This window comes from Canis aureus, chromosome 36 (genome assembly GCF_053574225.1).
Source record: "Canis aureus isolate CA01 chromosome 36, VMU_Caureus_v.1.0, whole genome shotgun sequence".
NCBI classification, from domain to species: domain Eukaryota; kingdom Metazoa; phylum Chordata; class Mammalia; order Carnivora; family Canidae; genus Canis; species Canis aureus.
In genome coordinates, this window is record NC_135646.1 from 6,780,249 (window position 1) to 6,805,490 (window position 25,242).

General features: G+C 41.1%; 1 long non-coding RNA gene across 1 annotated transcript in view; it reads left to right on the forward strand.

Annotated features, from left to right (window-relative positions):
- The window catches only part of LOC144305860 (uncharacterized), a 75,341-nt gene extending 61,177 nt beyond the window's left edge, over positions 1–14,164 (forward strand). The window contains exon 2 of the long non-coding RNA XR_013372883.1: positions 13,866–14,164. This is a non-coding gene — a long non-coding RNA (uncharacterized LOC144305860). The remainder of the gene's footprint in view (positions 1–13,865) is intronic.
- The last annotated feature ends 11,078 nt before the right edge of the window (positions 14,165–25,242 follow it).

The window sequence follows — 25,242 nt, forward strand, 5'->3', positions numbered from 1 at the left end:
GAAAATTCTTGGCCATTATTTCTTCTAATATTGCTCTTGGCCACTTTCTCTTTTTACTTCTTCAGGAATGTCAATCATACCTATGTTAATCTTTTGGCATATTCCACATGCCTCCTCCAGTCTTTGTATTTTTCCCCCTCCCTCAACCTCAGTTTAGACACAGCAAAACACTTGAATCAAAAACATCTTACCTGTTATTGAGCCCATTTATTGAATTCTTAATTTCAGACATTTGCACCTTTAAATGCCTACCTGACCCCTTTAAGAAAATATAGATTCATATTGCCTATGAAATTTCTGCATACTTCCAACTCTCCTGTCTATCGTTTCCTCTATTTTCTTAAAATATTGTGTTTATAGGCATACCTCATCTTGTCACACTTTGCTTTATTGTGCTTTGCAGGTATTGTTTTTTTTTTTGTTTTGTTTGTTTTGTTTTGTTTTACAAATTGGAGATTCATGGTAACCTTGCATCAATTGAATCTATTGGTACCATTTTTCTAACAACATTTGCTTACTTCATGTGTCTGTGTCACATTTTAGTAATTCTCACAATATTTCTAATATTTTCATTATTATTATTTCTACTTTGGTAATCTGTGATCAATGATTTCAACTCACTGGAAGCTCAGATGATGGGGAGCATTTTTAGTAATAAAATTTTTTTAAATTAAGGTAGGTACTTTTTAAGACACAATGTTATTGCACACTTAATAGACCATAGTAGAAAGTAAACTTAAATTTTATATGTACTGGAAAACCGAAAAATTCATTTGACTTGCTTTATTGTGATATTTGCTTTATTGTGGTGGTATGAAACTAAACACACAAGGTTTTTGAGGTATGCTTGTATTTCAAAGCCCTTAACTGCTAACTCCAACATCTGAATTATCTCTGGATCTGTTTCTATTATAGAATGTAGGTTGTGTATAAAACAACCACAGATGCTCTGAATGAAATTAACTTCTACCCAAGAAAGACCCACCTTTCCTCTATTAGGTAGAAAAGACAAGTCACTGATCTCAGAACAGTCAGGAATGGAGCTTGGTCCGGGATGGGTTGCAGTTATAAAACTCAATTCACTTCTGATTTTCTTTTGTTTGTCAGTTATGAATCCAGGCTTTTGATTGAAAGCCTAAGTCCCAGAATACTATGGAGATTTGGTTCTGACCTTCACAGATTTTTAGCCTTGCTCTTTAGCCCTGTCCCCACATAACTTAACAATTTGGTGATATCTTGAGGCAGGGTTCCTCCCTTGTGGTCTTTGTTTCCTCTGCACCATGTGTGAAATTTCACTTGTCCTCTTTAAAGCTTTCTGCTTAGTTCTCCAGGCTTCCTTACAGACTCACAACTTAGTAAATGTTCCATGCAGCCATGCCTTTGAAACCTAAATTTTCTAACAGATAACTTCTGCTCCATACGACTGTCAAAATCTTTTTATTATTATTATTATTATTATTATTCTTTTCCCTTTCCTTCTGTAAATGTTCTCTATCTTGGAAAAGGCAACTCTCATCCTACCACTAAACTTGTCAAATGCCCCCTTTGAAAAAAAGTGAATGATGCTGATTGTATCACCTTAAAATAATTTCTTCTCTCTGGCATTTTAGTTGTTCCAGTACTTATTGCTTCCACAGATCATTCATCCTTTAAAACTGTGACTTCTTTGGTAATTTTTCTGGATTTCTCTGTCTGTGGCAGTAGGAACAATGACCTACTGTGATCTACTGCATTCTTCCCAGAAGACTTTTTGGGAGATTTTTTTCCCAAAAAAAATCATAATTTTCTGAACCATGCCCTCATTGGCTGATTCTAACCATTGTCAATTTTTTATTATAATGAAACATGGGTGCAATAGCATATGAATAAACTCAAGACAGAACTTGCCCTTTTTTTAAGTCCTCCAATCTTTCAAAATTATAAATCTGTTATTTTGGTAGGCACCCAATCAAAATTTAATGCCAGTTTTCTTTCTAAGAACCTGAACATCTATTTAATAGCTAATATAAATTGTAAGATAAATTTGGAATTTTAATACTCAACAACTGAATATTTTGCTTCTAACAGCTTGCAAGAAAATCTCTCTAGAATAATGTGACTATCAGCAACTCTTTTGGACTTTTTATCTATATTTGACACCTATAACAGACACCATTAATAGGGAAAACTACATGATATAGATCCTTCTATGATGTTTTTGATATTGAACATATATCCTTACATCTTAACACAACTATAAAAATAAGTGTTGGGTAAAACTATCTGACAGATTATAGAATACATTCGAGGGCTCTAAAGTATATTGTGTTCTGGTTTCTCTTATTTTTAGCCTACTATTTGATTAAATGAAATAATCTTCAGATGAACAAGACACATGTGCTGATGCAATAAAGAGTAGAGAGTAAATTATGATTTTATACACTGATAATATGGTTTCATTGTCACAAATCAGAGATGATCTTGACAGTTGGATCTAGCCCTTAGTATAGAAAGTTAAGTTCAATATCAGCACTGGCCACATTTTTTTCAAATTTCAGTGGGTTTCTATCAACTTACTCCAAATGGAAAACTAAATTATTTAATTTAGAGAGATGTATTTAGCAGTTATTTCAACATAGTAGATTCTCTAGGAGTCCAGGCACCCCAAATTGGTCATTCCTTAGAAGCATTATTGAGGCTTTAATTTTTTTTTTTTTAACAGAGAAGTGGAGCAACTGGTTGGAACTTTTTTCAGTGGTAACTAACCTTGGCAAAAGCTCCAAAATGAAGCACTTTGAGAAATCAATTGAGCTCTTTTGTGTGCTGGAATCTTATCCAAAGTGCCTTTGAGGAGATGGCAGATGGCAGGCAAAAGGCCTAGGGAGGCTGCTCAACCTTCCCATCAAGACTTGGAATATATGCATCTGCTCTCAGATACTTCCACGAACACTAACTATTCAGTCCTCATCAAGTTCAACCTTGAATTGTCTGCTATTTGACATAATGGAAACTTGACGGACAAGAGAGATTTTAAAATCTGTTTGGTTCAAGTTTGACTTATCTGGGAGAATGGGCATTCTAAGGCTTTAAAAATTGTTTGTTTAATTAATAAAAATTATGTCACTTATGCTCTGCGATGCCATAAAGAACTCAGGAGCACATATGAACTCTTTGCTATATTTATGCTAGCGCTTTGGTCTATATATCTGTTTTCTTCCTTGTCGTGGTCTGATTTTTCTACTTTTCCATTTTTCTTTGTTCTTATTTAACCTTTACTTCATTGAGTATATTTGTGCTATAAGCTACATCAAGTCTTTTTGAGCATGAGGCAGCATATAAATACATATATAAGTTGAATGTAAATTTCCTTGAATCTGTGGTATCTTCACAGCTCTGTGACTCTTGTCAGTTTTGACGGATGTTCAAATGATACAAGTATCTACTCACTCTAATCATAACTCTAGTGGGAACTATCTGGATAAATTCTCCCTTTGAATGATTAAGAAGAGGTCATACATTTTTCTGAGCTTTTAGTTCTCCCAGTGCTTCTTTACTTCTGTCAGGATTTGAAATTATGAGCACTATGATTTTGAAATTGCATAATCCTATTTAATATAGTCACCAAATCTATCATCTATCTATCTATCTATCTATCTATCTATCTATCTATCTATCATCATCATCTATCTATTATCCATCTATCATCTATTTATCTATCTATCTATCTATCTATCTATCATCTATCATCATCATCATCCATCTATCTATCATATCAAATCTGGAGCCAAGATAGATCTGGTGAACCAGGAAGCAGAAACTGGGGGATAATCATTCCCTCAGGACTTTATTTGCATGAAGACCCTTCAAAATGACACCGGAAGGGGAATGTAAAATAACAGCAAAACTCTAGAACACTTAGCTGCTACTTCCCTGCACTTCTATGAGATGAGTACTGACCCAGATATAGAAAGAAAGTGTTAGTAGGAATTGAAAGTGCTGTTCTGGTTGAGCCTTTTTTCCATGATGAAATGTGGGATGTTCAAAGTGATCCTTGAAAACTAGATGTTCAAATTCACTCCAGAATTAAACACTAGGACAAACCTGTGCAAGGTCTACCACTTGGTGAAGGAGGGAGCACAACAGTAGCCTAGCAGGGGACTAGAGGAGCAGCGTTTTCACCAGGGCACCCCCACAGCAGCAGAAGTGGGCAAGCACTTCCCTTGCAAGACCTGTGAGTACCACTTTGCCACAAGGAGATAAGAAGAGACAAGAATTTGAGCACAGGTCAAAGCATGGATGAAAGCAATAGGAAATAACTGGTTTCTGAGTGCAGATGAGACTCTACTAATACCTCTTAGAAACTGTTAGGGGAAGACTTCAAGACTCTGCTAATGCCTCATAGAAACTGCTAGGGGAGACCACAGCAGGTGTGAGAAGTCAGTGCAGTGTTACTAATGTCATTGGTGAGAGTTAGAGCAAAGATGTCTGGTGTTCTCTCTGCCCAGGATTTTGGCCAATCAAATATTAACCCTGAGACTTGAGTCAAATGGGATCAGAACAACAGCTTTGCTGTCCAGATGATAAGGCTTCCTGGAAACTATTTTGGGGATGCAGATTAAGTAGGAGGCCAAAAGTGGGATTCCTATTCTCACATTTTAAACTGAACTAATTGGCTTCCACTATGACTGCCTCTCCCCCATTCTCACCCAGCCACTGGTAGAGAAGCAAGAAAAGAGAGAGAAAAAATCTTGTCACTTATCTACTTAATGTGTAAATGAGTGCAAGGCAAGCCCACTACAAATGAAGAAAGTGGGAAAGAGAAAGAGCTTCTTGGTTTTGAAGCCAAGTCACCTTACCTAGTAGCTCAGGGAGGGTGATCTACTGGCAATCAGAGCCTCACCAACTAGAGAATGACTCTTCTTCTTTAAGAGGAGAGCTAGTAAGGGCTAAGAAAGACTCAAAAGGTGACAAGAGTTCCTTTCTCTGTGGGTCAAGACAATCACTTGGTTAGAAAAAGAGAAGGCTTCCTTCATGTATGAATGCTACCTCACTGAGCCCATTGGCTGGTGGGACCTGGCCACATCTGGGTTATATGCAGACAAAGGCAGGCCTTTGTCACAGAGTATCTACAGATATGTCTATGGGGACAGTGGTTACAAGACAGGTACAAGATCAAGAAGGCAATGGGTGGCCTAACTGTGAACAATTATCCAGTGGTGCTATAGATCTGTCTGCTATAACCAAGGACACGTGGCCAGTGTTGGAAGGTGTGACCTGTGCTTTTTACCTGTTGCTCCCCTTCATTGAGCTGTAGCCTTTCAGGCTTTTAGTCAGTCTTTTGTGGTGAAGTTCTCTGAACTGTCAATACAGCCAATTCACAGAGGCAGTTCTTCAAAGTCATCTTATGGGGATGGTAATGGACAAAAGCCTTTTGAGGACACCCTGTAAGGGCAAAGGCACAGAAGTATATGTAATGAGGTGTAGGTAAGGGAGAGCTACGAGTACAGTACCATATGTTCTGGATGTTTGTGATATACACATGCCTTGAAAAATCCCCAGTCTACGTCAGTGCTTTTGCTTGTAAGTGTCCCCGTCTCTCTTGTAACAAAGCCCTACTGAGAAACATGCACTTCAGATTCAGTTTGAATCACATCAACTGACACTGTGATACAGGGGCAAAGGACAGAGCTAGATAGTGATTCAGATTCATGCCCCCAAAACATTACAGATTATGCTTGTAACTCGTGTCTTTCAGGGTCATTGGCAAATAGACACAACTAGAGACTGTAGGTTGGTAAGTGATGAGAGTTGTTGGAGATGGGAAATGAGTTGGGAGGATGCGATAGCATGTGAGGTCAGCACGGAGGGCAGATATCAGTCCACTCTCTTTCCAGAGGAAAGCCTTATCCTGAGACAATGTGGAGTCAGGAGAGACCTTGAGGCAGAGCCCTGCCAGGACCATGTCCATGAGCTGTGTGAGGTGAGCTCTGAGCCTGGCAAGGTAGAGGATGCATACAATCAAGGCAAAATGTTTCAGTATTTTAATGATTCCAAATTATATATTCCACAGTACTTCTTTCTTTGAAATTATTTACTATTATCTTGTGGACTATTTGCACAACACCATTCACTTGCTAAAATTAGAACAATTGGATAAGGTACTAAGTGTTGTTTTGCCTATTTGAAATCCCAAAAGTAAATCTGGCAAATAATGCCACAAAATGGCCCAGGTGTTTATTTCGTTGCTGCCATCGTCCCTTGTTTTTTATTTTTATTTTATTTTATTTTATTTTATTTTATTTTATTTTATTTTATTATTTTATTTTATTTTATTTTATTTTATTTTATTTTATTTTATTTATTTTATTATTTTTTCCTGTTTATCTTTATTTCTTCCTTGGTTTGGTTTGGCTTAGTGGTGTGATGCTGGTATTCAAATTTATAAAGCTGTTTCATGGCCTTCTACTTTTCACGTGGAATCCATCCAGTGGGCGGCCTGCCCCAGTAGCCAGTGAGGCCCCTGAGTCCTGTCTTCTGCATCTCATAGTATCTATCTTCTGTTCAGGAGAGTTAAGTGTTAACCTTGTCCTGAATGCATTTGCCTTTCAGGAAGATTGATGGGAGTTCAGCCCGCAGCAGATAAACTCATCTGGGAGGGGCAGGCCAGAACTAAGCTGTGTCAACACAGCCTAAGGGCCAAGGAGAACCAAATTGATTACCCGGGTTATGTTCACCCTCCTCCTAAGTCCCCCTGCATTTTCAAATCTAATATAATGTGATGTCTGTATAAAAGTGGAGGGGGAGTTGCTTGTGTGGCTCAGTTGGTTAAGCTTCTGACTTTGGCTTAGGTCATATTCTCAGGGTCCTGGGATGGAGTTCCACGTTGGGCTCTGTGCTCAGTGGGGAATCTACTTCTTCCTTTCCTTTGCCCTCTGCCTCTCCCCTGCTCGTACTCTCTATCCCTCTCAAATAAAGAAATAAAATCTTTTTTAAAAAGTAGAGAGAGAGAGAGAGCACAAACTTATGGAGGACTGTTTTAAGTGCTAGTCCTTATGAAATGCTAAAATGTACCTAGAAATTCAGCAAAATGGACACACTTGAGTTTCCAAGGAAGAACACCTCAAGGCATTGTGAAGGTTGGAGGAGGGATGCAGGTACAGATAGATGATGTCCTTTCCCTCAATTCCTTTCCAAGGAGGGTGAAACTGTTGAGGATGAGATACACTTTTACTAAAAGAGGGTTACACAAACTGTTTTGCAATAGAGGCAGAGGGCCTCCCCAAGGTCACCCATCCTTTCCTCAGTCAGCAAATGACTATCATCTCAAATAAATTATAAAATAAATATTCAAAGGAAGGCACCCAAAGTATTATGCTGCCAGGGACATCTGTATGGAATTGCATCTCCGGGATCTTTTCTGCCTGGAGACCTTCTTCTGGCTTCTGACATGGATGGGGGCGGTGTTCAGATGGATCTGCTTTCACCTTCTGTGTAGTAATGGTCTCTGCAAGGTGATCGTGGCTTTAAAACTCCTCCTCCAAGATGCCCTTAGTTGCCAACATTTGGAAAGTTTCTTCTCAACATTTCCCCTGGGATTTCCTCCTCTCTCTTAAGGGTCTCTCTGTTTAAATGATGCAGTGGTAGGGTCAACACCTTCAGGGAGGTTTCTGGCTCTCCCTGATTTAACAGCAGTGAGAAGAGCCATTCGCTTGCTGTAAGACTTGAAATGAGCCACTTCTTGGGCCTCCATGTTCTCTTTACAGATGCATTACTATCTCAAGCTATCAAATTTAATTCCCTCATTCACCCAGTCTTGCAGGATTGTCATATAAGATACATGATGCTGACCTATTAAGTAAACATTAGCTCTTGTTAACACTACCGTCACTGCTAATGCCAATAATAATGAGGATAATAGTGTTATTTTGCCAGCATTATAGGAATTAGAAAATACTACAGGACTATGACTTAGTAGTCATATACATATATTTGCATCAGAAAATAGTGCTATCTGCCCCCCTTTACACCTCCTGTCAATATAACTTTATGAATCGTTGCTATGGATGAAATGTTTGTGTCCTTCCCAAAATTCATATGTTGAAACCCTGATCCCCAGTATGAAGGTGTTTGGAGATAAGGCATCCAGGAGGAAATCAGGTCATGAGGATGAAACCCTCACGATGAGATGAGTACCCTTATAAGAGATATGAGCTGACTTTGCTTCCCAATCTGCTAACGTGTGAGAACAATGGGGGAAGATGGTCATCTGCAAACCAGACAAAGTGCCTGCACCAGACACCAGATCTCCACTGGCACTTTGATCTTGGCCTTCCCAGCCTCCTGAACTATGAGAAATAAATGTCTGTTGTCTAAGCTTCCCAGTCCATGATAATAAGCCAAACTGACTAAAATGATGGTCATGTGCTATAGGAGGTCATGCAGTAAGATTTCTGGCTGATCTCAGGGTCCGCAGCACGGATGCCACAGGCAGTCCTTCTCCCCAAGTCCTCCTTCCTTACCCTCTGCTATAGAAGAATTTTCTTCTGTGGTTCAGTGCTCATGGTAGATGGATATGGGTGACCCCTTACCCTCATGTCCATGGATATACAGAGGGAAGATTGTTGTCCCCCCTCACGTCTGCTAGATTGGAGTGTCCCCAGCTGAGGACAAATAACACTACAGGAGAATGAAACTCCTGAGAAAGAACTTGCTCTAAGTGACAGGGCAGTCTGAACTTAACAACTAGACTCAGCCCCGAGGTCTAGATCATGAGAAGGAGGTAGGGAAAAGGGGCACAATGTGCTGCCTGCACTGGAACTTCCAGATCCAAATGGGCATATGTGTCCTATGAACACAGGCCAGGTGAGTGATACAGTTATTTCAGTATAAACACTGCCCCGTGTTGATGCTCAAGCAGCCAAGTGCAACACAAAGGGGCATTGTCCTTCTCATTGCACAAGGTCCATAAGGAGGACTCTAGCTTTGCCATCTCAGGTCATCATCATTTGATACGGCCGGCCTCCTGAGTAACTGCCACCTGGGCCTCTAGTTTCAGAGTCTTGGCTTGAAGGGAGCAGCTATGCTCCTTGCTTATAGGAGATCGGCTAGGATTGATTTGCAGTCATGGAATATTCTCTGGGATAGTAGACCAGAGGAATCTTGGAATGAGCTAGACATTCTAACTAAGAAAGGCTATATGGTTTCAGAGCATGTTAGCTTGGGCATAAAAATGTGTGAGATCTAATTAGTTAGTACTTGCTATTTGAAGAGTTCTATTGCACAAGGTGACCAGTTCCCTAGTTTGACTGAGGGACTGAGGGTTTCTCAGGACCTGAAACTTTCCACTTTAATAAATAAATAAATAAATAAATAAATAAATAAATAAATATCCATGTACATAGATATAAACATAACAATAAAAATAACCAGACTATATGTGAGACGGTGCAACAGTCGCTGTGGGAAGGCTCATCCTCCTTTTCACTTGTCATGTCTTGGACTTCACTCATATTAAGGAAACATTCACCCAGATTTTCAGGTGGCTTAGACCAGAGAGCTAACCTGCAGAGGGAGGTGAGCTATTCAAGAGCCGAGCTGGAGGAAAGAAGGATTCCCAACGGCAAAGAATAGGACTTGTTGTGCAAAGTCTCCACCACCTGGAACTGCCCCCCTACCATGCATCTCCACCGGCACAACTTTCCTTCCTCTCGCCAGGATATGTTAGAATGGATTCTTTCCAAAAAGGAAAAAACAGAGCCCCCAACAGAAACAGATCTCCATTCAGGGAAAGGAATGCTTTCTAAAATTTTCTATATTGCCCCATTCAGAAGCCCTCCAGGAGGCAGGCTGATTCTCTCCCTTGCAGAAACTGTTACTATGAGGCTTTAATGCGGGACCCTAAAAAACTCCCATTTTCAAATTGAACAGTTTATCTTGTAGGTGGGATTTTGTTTTCTTTTCATGCTGGACCTAAATTTGGCATCCTATGGAAGTTTTATTGCACAGCATTACTTGAGACCTCAGCCAAATCTCCCAGTTCAAGAATGGCAGCTGGGAAAAGTTGAATGAATGGGCTATTTTTTCTTTATTTCTTTCCTTCCCTTAACTCCATATGTTTCTCAATTTCTGGCTCATAAATTTAATTAAATAAATATTTTTAAACACAGAAGATGGAGAATGTGAGAACTTGGTAAATATGAAACAAGATTCTAAGTCTATGGGTGTCCATTTGGAAGCTAGTGCTATGTATTTAGGGAGATAGGTATTGCAAAGCCTTCATAGGGAAGATGAATTGGGATCTCTCTGAAAAAGAAAGATTTTGGCATTGAAACATATAGATAGAGAAGACATGGGAATATGGAGAGCTTGAGGAGGTAAACCTCTTACTATAAACTTGCAAATATATTTTTGGGAAAAGGGGTATTTCTATAATCTATTTTTTTGGATTAACTTCTAGGGTGTTTCCTAGAGACATGGGTTAACTCCTGCAGCAGTATCAGAGCCCCAGGAAGAGATTTGAGCTTATTTTGGAGATAATTGAAACAAGGCTTCAGGGCAATGTCTCAAAGGGATACTCAGGAGGGGAAATAAGCCTGTGCTCCAATCTGATGCTAAAGGAAGAACTAATTCAAGTATTCTTTGACTATATGTGCTCAGGCCAAACAATGAAAGAAGTCTAAGCCATTGTTGTGCTTATAGAATGAGATTTGCTTTTCACAGAGGCATGGATTAGCAATTTTGAAACTAATCTGTATGAATTTTAGTAATGATAAAATAAGTAAATGTAGTAAAAATAATGTGACCCAGTGTCCTTATTTCCAGGACAGGAAGTAACATGGTGAGGAGAACAGATGAATGAATCCAGTGGTGTTGGATTGGAATTGGAGCTCTCAGTGGGAACCCATGGCATTTATTACAGAGGGAGATGGAGGCAAAGACAGAGACAGAGACAGAGATGGATGTGGATATAAATATATATATATATATATATATATATATATATATGGGTGTAGATATGTTTGTGTGTGTGTATATATGCATCTGTTTCCTAGCTCTGTCCTCTTAAGGAGCATAAAGCCAATAAATCCCCGTAGTAATAAGCACATCTCACTTTCAGATCTTGGTTTCTAAATACCATTCTTTACTAAAAGGAATTCAGGTTCTTTGAAGAAATTGCTAATTCCATGGCTAGAAGGAAAGTAAAAGATGAGTCTAGAATATCTTTGTGTTTCATGAAGTAAGAATATGCTCCATGAATGAAGAAGAAAAGTCAAAAAGAATACAGAAGCAGCTTAAAAGAGCTTCCCCTGGGAAGCTTTGGAACAGTTTGGACATCAAAGTAAATTATGATAGTGAAGGATTATGGTCTGTTGAATAAAACAAGAGTCCACTAACTGAACTTAAATGAGCAACAGAAGAGAAAGCTCTTCCTTACATTAGAGAGTCAACTAATAAATATAGAAGGGATGATGAAAATAGAAATCACTATTTGGCAACTATGGCGGACAGAATGGAGAGCATGTCTGTAAGCCCTTTTAAACTTGTTTGTAGGATCTCACTGAGCTTGCTGACTAACCTTTGAGAGGCAAAGTATTTGAATTTTGCAGCACTGACTATATAAATCTAGACAGAGACACGTCTTGCTGTTTAATAAGACTTGTGTTAAAAGCCTACCATTTCGGATGATGTGCTGGGTGTGGAGTCAGGCACCTCCCCTGCCAGGGACACTGGTGATTTTGCCCCATGTTCAGACTGGTTTCAAGTTGAAGACAAGTGCAAAAGGCCCTCCATAGCCTCACCAAGCCTGTTGGGTTGGAGGGACTGTGCTCCACTCACAGGGAGCAAAACACATCTTTGTATCTTTGTATCTCCTATGGGGCTTTGAGCAGTGTGGTGCACATGGAGAGACCTAATAAATGCTTATTTTTTTAATTTTTATTTTTTATTTATGATAGAGAGAGAGAGAGAGGCAGAGACACAGGCAGAGGGAGAAGCAGGCTCTATGCACCAGGAGCCTGATGTGGGATTCGATCCCGGGACTCCAGGATCGTGCCCTGGGCCAAAGGCAGGTGCCAAACCACTGCGCCACCCAGGGATCCCCAATAAATGCTTATTGAGTGAACACATGGACAAATACATAAAATCATGGGTAAAGTCAGAGTTAAGTCTTCAATTAGTTATTGATAAACCTTAAAAAGAAAAAAAAGTTTCAATTTAATTATACTCCAATAGTAAAATTTATTCTTTTGGAGCCTGAAGACATTCACAATCTCTGTATCTCTATTCTTTAAAAATCTAAGTTCCCCTGCATTTATGAATGACAGAGTGTGCTGTGTGAAATACAGCCTTTGTTAATGCTTCCTGAATTTGAACATTATGTCGCTTTTTGATTCCTTTCACTTGGGATTCCAAATGAGCTCAAGTGGATTTGCTGGGGTCCTTGGATAGCTGGGAAGCAAGGCGATAAGGCACACACACACACTGTACACAAGCACACGTAGGCCAACAACATAAACAGACACCTAACTAGAAACAGCTGTTCAGAGCTATTTAGTAAAATGTTGAGTAGCTGGAACCAGCAGGATTGGGTGGGAATGAGTTCAAACTCCCCCCATGAGGCCTTCCTAAGGCTTTGCAGGAGGGCAAGAACAAGGTCTGGGAAGTGGAGAAATGGAATGGCTCATCCTGTCCTCAGTGTCTCAGTCCCTGCTGACTTTCCAGTTCTGCTCACCCTTGCAATATTACACACTTTTATTTATGTAACATTCAGGCAGAAAGCAGCCTGAAGTACTCTGGGGTTATTAATAAAGAAGAAATACAAATCAGATCTGAACAAAGGAGAAAGAAGCCTCAGATATCTGAATGGGGAATAGGAAGGATGTCACATTTGACTTTACCTGGCCTCTTTCTGGCTCAGGAAAGTCGTGGATAGATGGTAAAATTTACAGCGCATGGCTGAGTGGCAAAAATTTCAGCATTTAAGTCTGAGTTCCTGGCATGAGTATAATATTTGCACTCTCCCCAATTCCCTGTTTCCAAAGGAATCTGGTCCATCACTCAATAACATCTCCTCAGGCTCCTCCATGTTCTGAAGTGGGATGGTAGCAAAGTCATGTCTTTATTAGAGGTGAGAAATTTAGATTATTTTCAGTTAAAATGCTGTCTTCTGAGGAACAATATATAGTAGAATCACAGCTTTCAAAAATTGGAAGGATCTTGGAAACCGTATAGTCTAAGCTTCTATCACAGAGGAGATAACTGAAACATGGAAGGAGGAAGGAATTTTCCCAAAGTTTCAGAAAGACTAAGCTGACTTGGCATTGTGAACAAGAGCTAAAATCCCAATTCCAACCCTAAAAAGATTAGGTGGCACACATCACCGTCCATCTCTGAACTGAATCCTCTTTCTTTCTCATCTTCTTCAGCTGTCATCCAAAAATATCCAGCTTGATCGCTCATCTTAGTCATCTGTTGCTCCAGAGCCAAATAAAATTCTCGTTTAGCAGCTACAGGAAGCAATTCCTATTCTGTCCAATTGCCTCAGGGTAGTCAAGACTCTGGATCTGACACGAGGGATTCCAGTAAAGTTTTGAACAATGGTGGCATTGTTGGAAAGACGTGTTATTCCCAAAACGCATGAGTTGTAATTGCGTGTTACGGTGGTTAAGTTCGGAGTTTGAATATTGGCTCTGCCACATTATAGAAGGATAAATTTGGACAAGCTCTGTACTGCCTACCTCATAGGATTAAATAATATAATGTGTATAAAGCACTTAGTACTGTTTTTATTATGTTAAAATAATCATCATTTATTTAAAATGTAGTAATACTCCTTTATCACTTACGCTTCTAGAATAAATCTAAGTCAATATTTTGTTAACTTTCAGACACCGATATGCACGGGAGTTTGTCTTCTGGCATCAAAGCCATGTGAAGAGACCCAAGCTGGCCTGCTGGAGGGCGGGAGACATGGAGTGCTGTGGCCCCATGGCCCTGATGGGCAGCTCAGCAGCTGTCAGATCATGTGAGCAGGACCATCTTCAATCATCCAGCCTGCAGCTGACCCTCCAACTGATTATATATGCATAAGCAAACTCAGGCAAGGTTAACTGACTAGGCCTAGGCCAGAAGAACTGCTCTGCTGACCCAGAGAATTGTGATTTAAATAAATGACTGTTGATTTAAATCAGTAGTTTTTGAGATCGTTTGTTATGTGGCCCAAACTAACAGATACAGCGCCTTGATGTGTTCATGCCCCCAAATGAATGAGAGATGATCTATGTAAAGAAGACGCCAAGAAGTCTCCCTAAGGAGAATTCTTTTTTTCAGCAGACAGGGTAGTTTTACGTGGAGTTATCCCCACACTCTCTCTTGGCCCCTCCTTTTCTGGTGAGGAGAGTAGTCTGTGATCCCAGAATGGAGACTGTTGGTTGGGTGTGGTGGGGGACCAGGGTACGACCTGGCCTCATTAACACCAAGCTCTAACCAGCTGAGCCAATCGGCCTGTCCCTGTCCTTCTGGAAACTTTTACCACCCACTGTCTCCCAGACCAGAGCACTCCACCCATTAGTCTTCCCTGAGAAACAAAGATGCGTGCAAGCACGTAGTGGAAATGCCAGGCAATGAAACTTGGCAGACTCTTGTTTCCCAGTACTCTGTGTTGGGGTTCCATGAGGGCAGATTTGCCACATTGGAGTCACAGGTGCCAGGAAGGCCTTGCTCCTGGCTACAACAGTCTCCTGTGGGGGTGTCTCTAGAAAGAGAAATCCACTTACTCAATAAACTCATTCTTACCTTCCCAGTCTTTTTTGGGAAAAAGGTTCTTACTCATGTTGTTATTTTAATCTATTTTATCCTAATCCTAAGCCATTTCAGGTTCCAATTTTATTAGCACTGAATACTTCAAAGAAAAAGATCTGTTGTCTTGAATGTGTCAGTCAAACCCTAAGATCCTCTTCTTTTTACCAGCATGCAAGGGTAAGCGGAGAACTAAAAATTACATCCTCACACAGGTCAGTTTTACATGGTCTAATTCACTATTGCATGGTTCACCTACTTCTACTCTTGTTTCCCTGGGCTCTTAAAGGTAATGGCATATATCAGAGCGTGATTTTGGCAAGAGCTCCAGGACCTACCTTCTCTGCCCTAACACACTCATGCCTTCAACTCTTAGATCCTAGACACTCTGACTGCCATTTGATGAGTTTGCCAACTATCTCAGCTTTCCCACCTGGTTTGGTTTCTATGCATTCATATCTCTGAATTTAGCTTTCCCTGTTCTGTAAGAGAGAAGCCCCTGCTCTTGACCTTAGTCTCATGGAGCATCACTCCATCTTGGCCAGGACCCACCAGTACTCCTCAATCTGTGACAATCTGGGGACAGTCCCTACCATCTTATCCTCAATCAGTCCGCCTTTCCAAAATCAGTATCTCTAAACTATTATGAATGCTTTAACGTCCACCATTAGAGAATCTTTGTTTTAAGTCAATAGCCAGAAAACTTTTTTTTTTTATTCAGGGCATAATAAATATTTTAGGCTTCACATGCCACATTTGGTCTCTTTCTTTTCTTTTTTCAACCATTTAATAAGGCAAACACCATTCTTTGTTTGAGGACTGTAATAAACAGTTGTGAGCTAGGTTTGGCCCATGGTTTGCCTTAACCTTTCGATTCAGGCAAAGTCTACTTTTAAAACACAAATATGACTGGAAATGGTAAGTGAGCAACTAACAGCTCAGTGTGAATTAGTTCATTTTCCTTCTTTCAAGTTCCAACTGGACGAAACAAGTTTTGAAGAGGGGAGGAGGGAGGTAGGGATGCTTCGGCCAATCCTGTTGTACAGTCAACAGGAAGAATGGAAATCCTGGAGGCTTGAGCAAGGAGGAGGGAAGAAAAGGACACCAAGTCAAAGTATTCTATCATGTGTTGACGGGGCTAGGGGTGGTGTTCAAGGTATGTCAAAACTGGTAAGGTGTGGGCACTGACCACAAGAGTAGGATGTCAGGCAGCCTTTGTGCTGCAACAAGAACTAGAGTTCCTGCTTCACTGAGCATTAGTGCTCTGGCTGCTAAATCATACACGGAGAGGTCCAGACTCATCTTGGTAGTGGGGCTGGGAGGTGAGAGGGAGTGTGGATTACAAGGCCTAAAATTCTGTGCTGCTTTGACATCTTTGAGCCTCACAGGGCTCCAAAGGCCTACCCATGAGTTCCTCTGTTCTCACCAGATGCTCCACACTCAGGAGGAAAGGCTCCCCACCTGGCTAGTTCCTCTATCAGCTAGACCAAGTGCACTGTGCCAGGTCTCAACCTAATAGGCTTTAGTTCCCTGCCAGTCCACAAAAGTATTCAAGTAAACCAATTGCATCCTCCTGTGGGAACCAGGGGGCACCTGCTCTCTTGTTACTAAAAAGCCTGCTGTGCATAGGTCCTGCTTATTCAGCTTATCCCCAAGAGCAGCTTTCTGGTGGTCATGTAAGGCATGCCTGTCCTTCTCTGGGCTGTGAGTGTATGTGACTAACACACTGCTGTGAATTTTATCTCCCCAGTGTTGGGTGTTATGCGTTCAGCCATCCCAGGCTATTTTGCGTGTTTATTGAGGGAAGAGAGAGGGGGCTTGGGAATGGATTTGTCCCTCACAAGTGGGTGAATAAGAGATGATCAGAACAGGGTGTCACTCTGGATCCTTTGGACAGTGAGTATTTACCAATTTACCAACCAGAAAAGAAGCATTTTAAGTTTAACAACCAGTATTTGAACAACGGATAGGGTTATAATGTATTTGGATCCCTGCTACTCCCCTCCTTTAGATTTTCTTATTGGACAATGTCACTCTCTAATTAAGGAGACTGTGAACTGATCCCAGTACTTTAGAGGTGACCTGGCCAGAATAGATTAGAGAGGCTATCACATTGTGTTCAAAAGTGTACTTTTCTAAACAGCTCTGCAAGGAAGAAACTCTTAGGCTCCCAACTCTTTGGGAGTACAATTTTTGTGTTATTAGGACTTGGAGGAAATAAGGTAGAAATGGTGAGTGGGGTCATCATGGAATCTCAGGACCAGAACTGAACTCGCAGTCATCTGGTGCAGTCCCTTCATTATTCAAATAAGGACACTGAAGCTCAGGGAGGGGAAGTGATCTAAACAAAGTCACCACGGAGGTTGGGAGAGGAACAGCAAAGAGGAAACAGGAAGGGAGAAGGCAGGTATGAAACAGCAAGATAGGAATGATGTCGTAGGGATCCCTGGGTGGCGCAGCGGTTTGGCGCCTGCCTTTGGCCCAGGGACCCTGGAGATGCAGGATCGAATTCCACATCGGGCTCCCGGTGCATGGAGCCTGCTTCTCCCTCTGCCTATGTCTCTGCCTCTCTCTCTCTCTCTCTCTCATAAATAAATAAAAATTAAAAAAAAAAAAAGGAACGATGTTGTATGTAGTTTATGGTTGCCCAAGAATGAGGAAGTGAAATTAGAGCCCCTCAATGAAAAACTTGTCAACTGCTTGCCTTCTAGTACCCAGAAGCAATTGTTTCAAAAAATACAAGTAGAACTTGCAATTAAAAATATTGATACCATTGCCGTTATTAGCCAAATTTCAGACATACTTATGTTAACTTACTTGACACCGTTACCTACACTGTGAGATAGGCAAGATGCAACTCTGATTTTTATCAACATCATACTCCATACTCCAACATCATACATCCTATGACTTTATCTCCAGTCACACAGCAGGGAGATTCTGACTCCAGGTTTCCCATTAAAGCAATTCCCCATTTTATGCAGGGGAAACTTTATCCTTACTGGATGTGTCTCACTCTTTTAAGTCAGTAGGTTGCTCTATTGTAATGAAATCCAGGGGCTTTTACTGAAAGCAGGTCCTAGACTGTAAGTGAAAGCAGGCATCATGAAGAGCTCTCCCAATTAAGAACTAGAAGAGGCAGATTCTTGCCAAGGCTTTGGCACTGACCAGCTGTGTGATCTTGGACACATCATGCCTGTCAACATAAAACAAGGAATCTGGACCAGGTGATGTCTGAGATGCCATCCAGTCCTACCATCCTGAGGCTGTGATGGTCAGATGGATTTTACTTCCCAGTCAGCTGGTGAATGGATCTGGTCCCAGAGGGAAGCACTCACAGAAAGGCTGTAGGTGGAGCTGTCTCGTTAAGGCACTTCGGAACCCAGAAGAGTCTCACTTCCTCTCAGAAGTTGCAGTGAGTGAGCAGGGTGAGCCCTGGAGTATTTTTCTCTAGGGTCATCCAAACAATAGGCCTTTAAGATCTGTGAAAAATCATAACATTTAATTATGATATGGGCAAACCTGGAGGGAAAACAGACATTTCCCATCTGTTATTTATGGAAATGTACGTTGGTGTCACCGCATTGAAAGCCACTTCATAGTGTCCTTCATAGGATCTCAGGCAATATCCATCAAAAGGACAAACACACATCCTTCCTACCCAGCAATTCATCATCCAGGAATTTATCTGACAATCTGCTAACACACACACCATGTTATCTATCACTGTATTGATTTTAATACAAACGACTGAGCTAAGTATCCATTAATAAGAGACTGATTAGTTAAATGGTTGTTCACTAGCATTCTCCATAACTCTAAGTTAAATGAGAAAGATTTTAATAGAGGATAATTTCTAAAATGGATTATTAGATGAAGAAAGCAACGTGCAAATTAAGGAAGTGCTCAGAAGACCACCCGATGATAAGATGGTTTGGTGATGGGCATTACGGAAAGAATGGGTAAAGAAGCTGTGGTCTACGTATACAATGGAATATTCCTCAGCCATTAGAAACGACAAATACCCACCATTTGCTTCAACGTGGATAGAACTGGAGGGTATGATGCTGAGTGAAGTAAGTCAATCGGAGAAAGACAAACATTATATGGTCTCATTCATTTGGGGAATATAAAAAATAGTGAAACGGAATAAAGGGGAAAGGAGAGAAAAACGAGTGGGAAATATCAGAGAGGGTGACGGAACATGAGAGACTCCTAACTCTGGGAAACGAACAAGGGGTAGTGGAAAGGGAGGTGGGTGGAGGGTTAGGGTGACTGGGTGATGCGCACTGAGGGGGGAACTTGATGGGATGAGCACTGGGTGTTATGCTATATGTTGGCAAGTTAAACTCCAATTTAAAAAAATAAAAAAAATAAAAGCCTCAATTTAAAAAAAGGAAAGTATGTGATGTGATGAGCACTGGGTGTTAACTGATAGATCATTGCACACTAAATCTGAAATCAAGTATGTACTTTATGTTGGCTAATTGAATTTAAACAAGAAATGAAATAAAAATAAAGATTATATCAAAGGAACACAGGTGTCAATTGAAAGAGTTCTCAGTGGTCCAAATTGGAATAATTTGAGGAGCAAAATAAATAAAGTAGTACTAGATTATGTTATGGCCTGAATTATGTCAATTCATAATTTAGCGACCTACCTCTCAGTATACCTGTATTTGGAAATAGGGTCTTTCAGAAGTAATTAAGGTTAGATGGGGCCATACAGGTGGGGCCCTGATCTGATAGGATTTGTGTCTTTAGAAGAACCCTGAAGGAGCTTGTTCTGTCTCTAAAATGAGGACACAGTGAAGGCGGATCTCTGCTAGCCAGGAAGTTTGCTCTCACCAGAACCTGAGCCAGCCAACACCTTGACCTGGGCTTTCCAGCCTCCAGAGCTGTGAGAAAATAAATTTCTGCTGTTTAAGCCACCCAGTGTACTGCATTTTGTTATGGCAGCCTGAGCTGACTAATACAGATTATAATACAAACTATAAAAGAAATATCCATGGGTCTGTACTGCTATAAATAAATGACTGAATAAATAAATAAATGTGGGAAAAGAGATAAATCACCTGTGTAGAATTCCAAGTAATTTATTCAGATACTTGGTCCTCAAGGAGGAGGTATAGAGTGACATCTTTCCAAATAGCACCAGAAGGAAAGGGAGGAAAATGTGTAAATTTATGGCAGAGAAATCTGCCAGGTGATCATCATCAGCCAGGTGATCTGATCAAGGTTAACATCAAGAGTGCTAAGTCATATTGATGGTGTGTACTTTTCATATGAAAATGGCACTTGATCTCCATGATCTGATTTCTGTAGCCTTCCTCCCCAAATTCATATCCCCACCCTAAACATGAGAAAATCTTCAGAGAAGTCCCAGCTGAAGGACATTCTATGAAATACCTGACCGGCACTTTTCTATAAATTTAAAACTATCCTAAAATTAAGAAAAATTATTTAAAAACAACAAAATGCAGAACAATATGTTCTTCTCTGTTCCCATTTGTGTGTTTGTGTGTGTTTAAAGGGCAACTGGAGAAGATTAGAAAGAAGAAAAAAGGGAAAAACAAATGTCTCTGGAAGAAAACTCACAAAACTAGAAAGAAGCTTGGTAGATAAGAGTTTTTACTGTGTTTTCTTTTGCACATTTTTATTTTTACGAGAATATTTTTATCTCTTTTTTAAAGTATTAAATATTTGACGTAATGAAATATCTTAAATATTTAATATTAAACATCACTAAAACAATGAAACCTCAATAGGAATTACCCTTGGGAGTGGCATAAGAAGAGAGGGATGATCTTGGAGCTCCCTACAAATTTGGATTTGGGAAGCCAACTACAAGGTGGATGTGTCCATATGGCAGGTGCTTCGTGAGAAAGAAAAACAACATGTGGAGCAAGGTGCCATAAAGGTGATGGAGCTGCAGAGACTTAATGAGTTCAAGACATATAGACCTCAGCATCTGGAGAAGGGAGTTGAGGGACCACAGGGGTAGGAGCTAGGTCACTGCAGCTGCCCATATGGTCTTCACTTGTTTTCGGTCTTCTGCACACTCCTTGTCCTCAGGAAGTGATGTGACAGGAGTGCTAATTGGAAGTAAGAACTTGGATGCTGGAAAAGAAAATGCCCCCAACCTTTGCCCAGAGCTTGACCCAGGGCTCTGGGAGCTGCTAAGGAAGTTCCATGAGCTTCTTTTGTTTATTGCTTTAAATATACATAAATATTTTTGTTTTTTTGGCATTATTCTTCCTTTGGTTGAACTAGTGTCCCATCATTTTCTAGGCTCCAGCCCGGAAACCTTAGTTTGGAGAATTCCGTGGACAAAGTCATATTTCTTTCATCATCTGCACCATATATTTGGGCCCTGGTTAATTAAGCACTCAACGCCATCTGTGCACTTCCTTGTATTGTTCTCCAGAGAAAGCAAAGTGTAAGTCTTGTGTCCTATGCATAATCAGCAAACTCCTTGGAGGAATCATGTCTTGTAAGTCTTATATACCCTGCAGGCAACTCCGGGTTGGACTGACTATTTCATGCTTCTAGACCATCCCGTTACTGGTCTATTCCCCAACTTCTGTGTGAGTGTTGTCTTTCTTAGTTGGGGTGGTGGGGGCATTGCATTTATTGTTCTTAACCAGGACACTTTTGAGAGGGAAAATGTGGTGGTATTAGTAAAACTGAGGGACACCAGTCATAAACTGGAACCGTCTTACGGCAAAACTGGGACATGAGTTTAGGCCCTCTCATAGTATTTGCAATGTCAGGGGAAGAGGACAAATGGAGGCTCACATATCACATCTAAGTATCTAAAGCTATGCATGAAGCTAAGAAAGCATTAATAAATATATACTATCTTTCTGTCTCAAAAAAAAGGCCTTTGTAATGACAATACTCATACTTACAGCCTTAGCCTCCTTTCCAATTAATTGGGAAATCCATAGGAAAATACCTGTATTCTGTGTGTAAGTTTGTTTACATATGGGTAGAAGGAGGGGACCAGGGGACTCTTTTATCTCTTGTTAGAGGCTTCACTGACCCCTTCCCTACTGTCCCTCTCTAATCCCCACCATCCAGATGCCTTCAGAAGGGCCTGAGAATAGTGGTCTCAAGCTTTTTATTCACCCTACTCAAGTCCAAGACTGGCAAACTCTGTCCACAAGGTATCCTAACCCACCAGCCCCAACAGTACAGGCCTTTTAAGTTCTTTAAAGAACACTGAAGCTGGAAGGCCAGGTTTGGGTAGAACTCTCAAACTCCTCAGAGGACCTTGCCACAATATGGTGACAAGTAGCCCTCAGCCCCAGATCCTGGATCCTGGCTCCTGGATTACCTGCTTTCTGTTTCCTACCCAGACTCCTTCCCATACCTTGCAGGCATAGGTATGGACACCCCAGCTCAACAGTTCCAAGCTATGTTTCTGTTCCCCACAAAGAGCTGCCCCTTAGCCACTCCCAAGTGAGAGGCATGGCCCTCCCTTGGGAAGGAAATTCTGGGGTCCTATGTCCCCAGAACATGGTATAGAAGGTAGAGAATCAGTTATGGGTGGGCATGATCCCATGATCTTACAGATTTTTCATGCTCTGAAGAGAGGTTCAACCAGAGGAGGCTATGCAGTATTGTCCTCTAAAGTGTGGGACTCCAGGGCAGGATTCCTCTTGTCTGAATTGTATTGAGGACTGAATTGTGTCCCTCTAAAATTCATTCAAAATAGGTTGAAATTCTCAGTCTCAGTGTGACTGCATTCGGGGTTAGGTCCTTTAAGGAGACAATGAAGGTGAAATGAGGCGATAAGTGTGGGGCCCTAATCCAATAGACTGGTGTTCTTATAAGAAGGAGAAAGACACCAGATATATCTCTCTCTGTCTCTGTCTCGTCTCTCTTTCTCTCTGTGCTTGCACAGAAAAGGCTGAACGAGGACACAGTGAAAGTTGGCTATCTACAAGCCTAGGAGAGAGGTGTCACCAGAACCCAGCAACATGAGCCTCTTTACTTTGGACTTTCAGCCTCCAGAACTATGAGAAAATTAATTCTGTTATTTAAGGCATTCAGCCCATGGTATTTTGTTATGGTGCTCCAAGCTCTAAGTAGGCCAATACACTTGGAAATGAGTGCAATCCTGTGCAGATTTCCCCCCACCCCCCGACCCCAGTCTTAAACATGCTCTCTGCCTTCCAGATATAATGAGGAGGGAGGCCTTGATTAAGAAAAGGAGAGTGGGAGGTGGAATAAAGAAAGCTGATGGATGCAGAGCATGAACATTTCCAGGAAAATTGTACCCCAAAGGGCATTGTTCCTCTGTTCCCATGTTCACTTAACAAGTACCAAATTCCCACTTTTGCCAGACATGGGTGAGGCAGTGGAAATGCAGTTTGAACAAGATAGAAAAGGTCCCAGTTCTCGATGTGTCTACTTTCTGGTAGGATCACTGGATAGTAGTATCAGGGTGGTCTCTGAAATCCTAAAGAGATGGATGAATAGTATCCTCTTAGAAAACCTCAACCTCATTCTCCATATGTTCTTCATCTGAAAGGGTGACCCAGGAGATGGACGTGGTGGTGGGGGGAAATCCCTCTGTTGCCTTGGTGATTATCCCTCCCCCTGACACCTCTGGCAATTGGAGAAGGATGGGTGTGATAAACCCTTCCAGCATCTGAGCTCAGCTGGGCTCCAGATGTGGCTCTGGGGAGCCAGGTTAGATGGGGAGGTCACCGAGAGGTGAGCTCAAACAGGTGGTCCAATTCCTGGCTCTATATGAATAGGTGTGGTCAATCCAGTGACTTCAGAGTTCCAATCCCTTACCTGTCAAACAGTCATTGGACTAGAAATTTCCTTGACTCCTGGCTACTTAATCCACCTGGGATTAGCCTCAGTTTTCACCAGCCCAAGATGGGTGCCTCAACGATTTTTTGGTTTTTATTGCTAAAGGAAACAGGAAAATGGGGGTCCCTTCCTCCTCTTGCCCACATTCTCTTTCCCCCTCCCCAAGCAGAATATGGCCCTGACTTTTCAGGCTTTGCTCGGTATTCCACAAATGGCATCATCACTCTGAGCCTGATAATTTGTGATTCTCCAGGCCTTGAAATAAACTTGATCTGATTAGCATTGATCATCTAAATTAAAAAAGAACTAATAAAAGGGATTTGTTTATTTTCCCAGGGAAGAATTTTCTTTATTTCTACATCTCATCTCTTTATTGTCAGCTCTTTTCAAAGCTATAAAAGCACCAGTTGGCTCCATACCAGTACATGCCTGTGGGCTTTCACTATTGTAGAATTGGGAGTGGGGAAGAACCTAAAATTTGTTAGCTGTAACTTCCCAGTGACAGAATTAAAGAATACCAGGTTGCACTCATACCTGGACCATGAGACCAGCCTTCAAAATTTTTGGAATACTATTTTGATTTTCTCCAGTTATCTTTCTGGACACTTTAAGCAAGCAAATCTTCATATTGAAATGATTTGGAAGAAGAAAAATTCACCTCCAAAATGCTGAAAGAAAGATGAAATCCCATTTTTAAAGCCAGTTTTACCTAGAGGGGCAAGTGATAGCCTATGGTTCTGAATGGTATGGTCCGTCACTTATGTCCCTTTTTATTGGGTCTGTCTTCCTCAATTCTTAGGGTCTATCAAGTCACCTTGCAGTACTAAAAGGATCTGTGTAAAAGCATTATGCAAACAGGGAAATTCTGCTTCGATTTGAAGGAAGAGATTGGAGGGAGTAAATATGTGAATTTGCTAAACTGGAAAGATCTATTCTGTTTTTCCCAGATGTTCATACGCCTGTGCCTATCACCACTGCCCCTAGTTATGCCTGTCTCATGGGACCTATAAAGTCTCCCACTTATATATTCCTAGAGCACCTTAGGCCCCAGTATTTAGCCTTGAATCTTCAGGGGCTCCCCTCCCAGATCCCCACACCCTCACATATCATCCCCACCCAGTTTCTGAATCTAAAATTATCCCATTTCCCAGAGTGCTCAGCCTCATCTCTTTGGCTCTTCTTTGGGTTGGGTTCCTGGCTAGCAATAGGGCAGAGAAGTCAATAGGCTTCTATTCTTCTCTAGGTCCCCAAGGAGGCCATAGCACAAGTATCTAGTGACCAGGAGCTGCTGTTACCAACATGTTACTGTATCCTAACTTGGCTGGTTGATCCTGGCCCCGTGCCCCCTCTCCAGTCCTTCTACAACTCCTAAGATTTCTCCTCCCCCTCAGAGCCCTCTCAGGAAAACCAAAGGGAAAATGAGAGTGTGGGGCCCTCGCTAGTGAAATGTGCTCACCCTCAAAATATACGGCATAGGTCATCGTGGGTTATCTACTCAATTGGCAAGATAGAACATTCACTATAGGCATCAGCTAAGCATGAAATAGCCAAAAAATAAACAAGTTCACCTCTGATAACCTTTCAAGAATTTTGCAATCAAAACATCTAAGGTAAAAAACTTTTATTGCAGTAAAACTT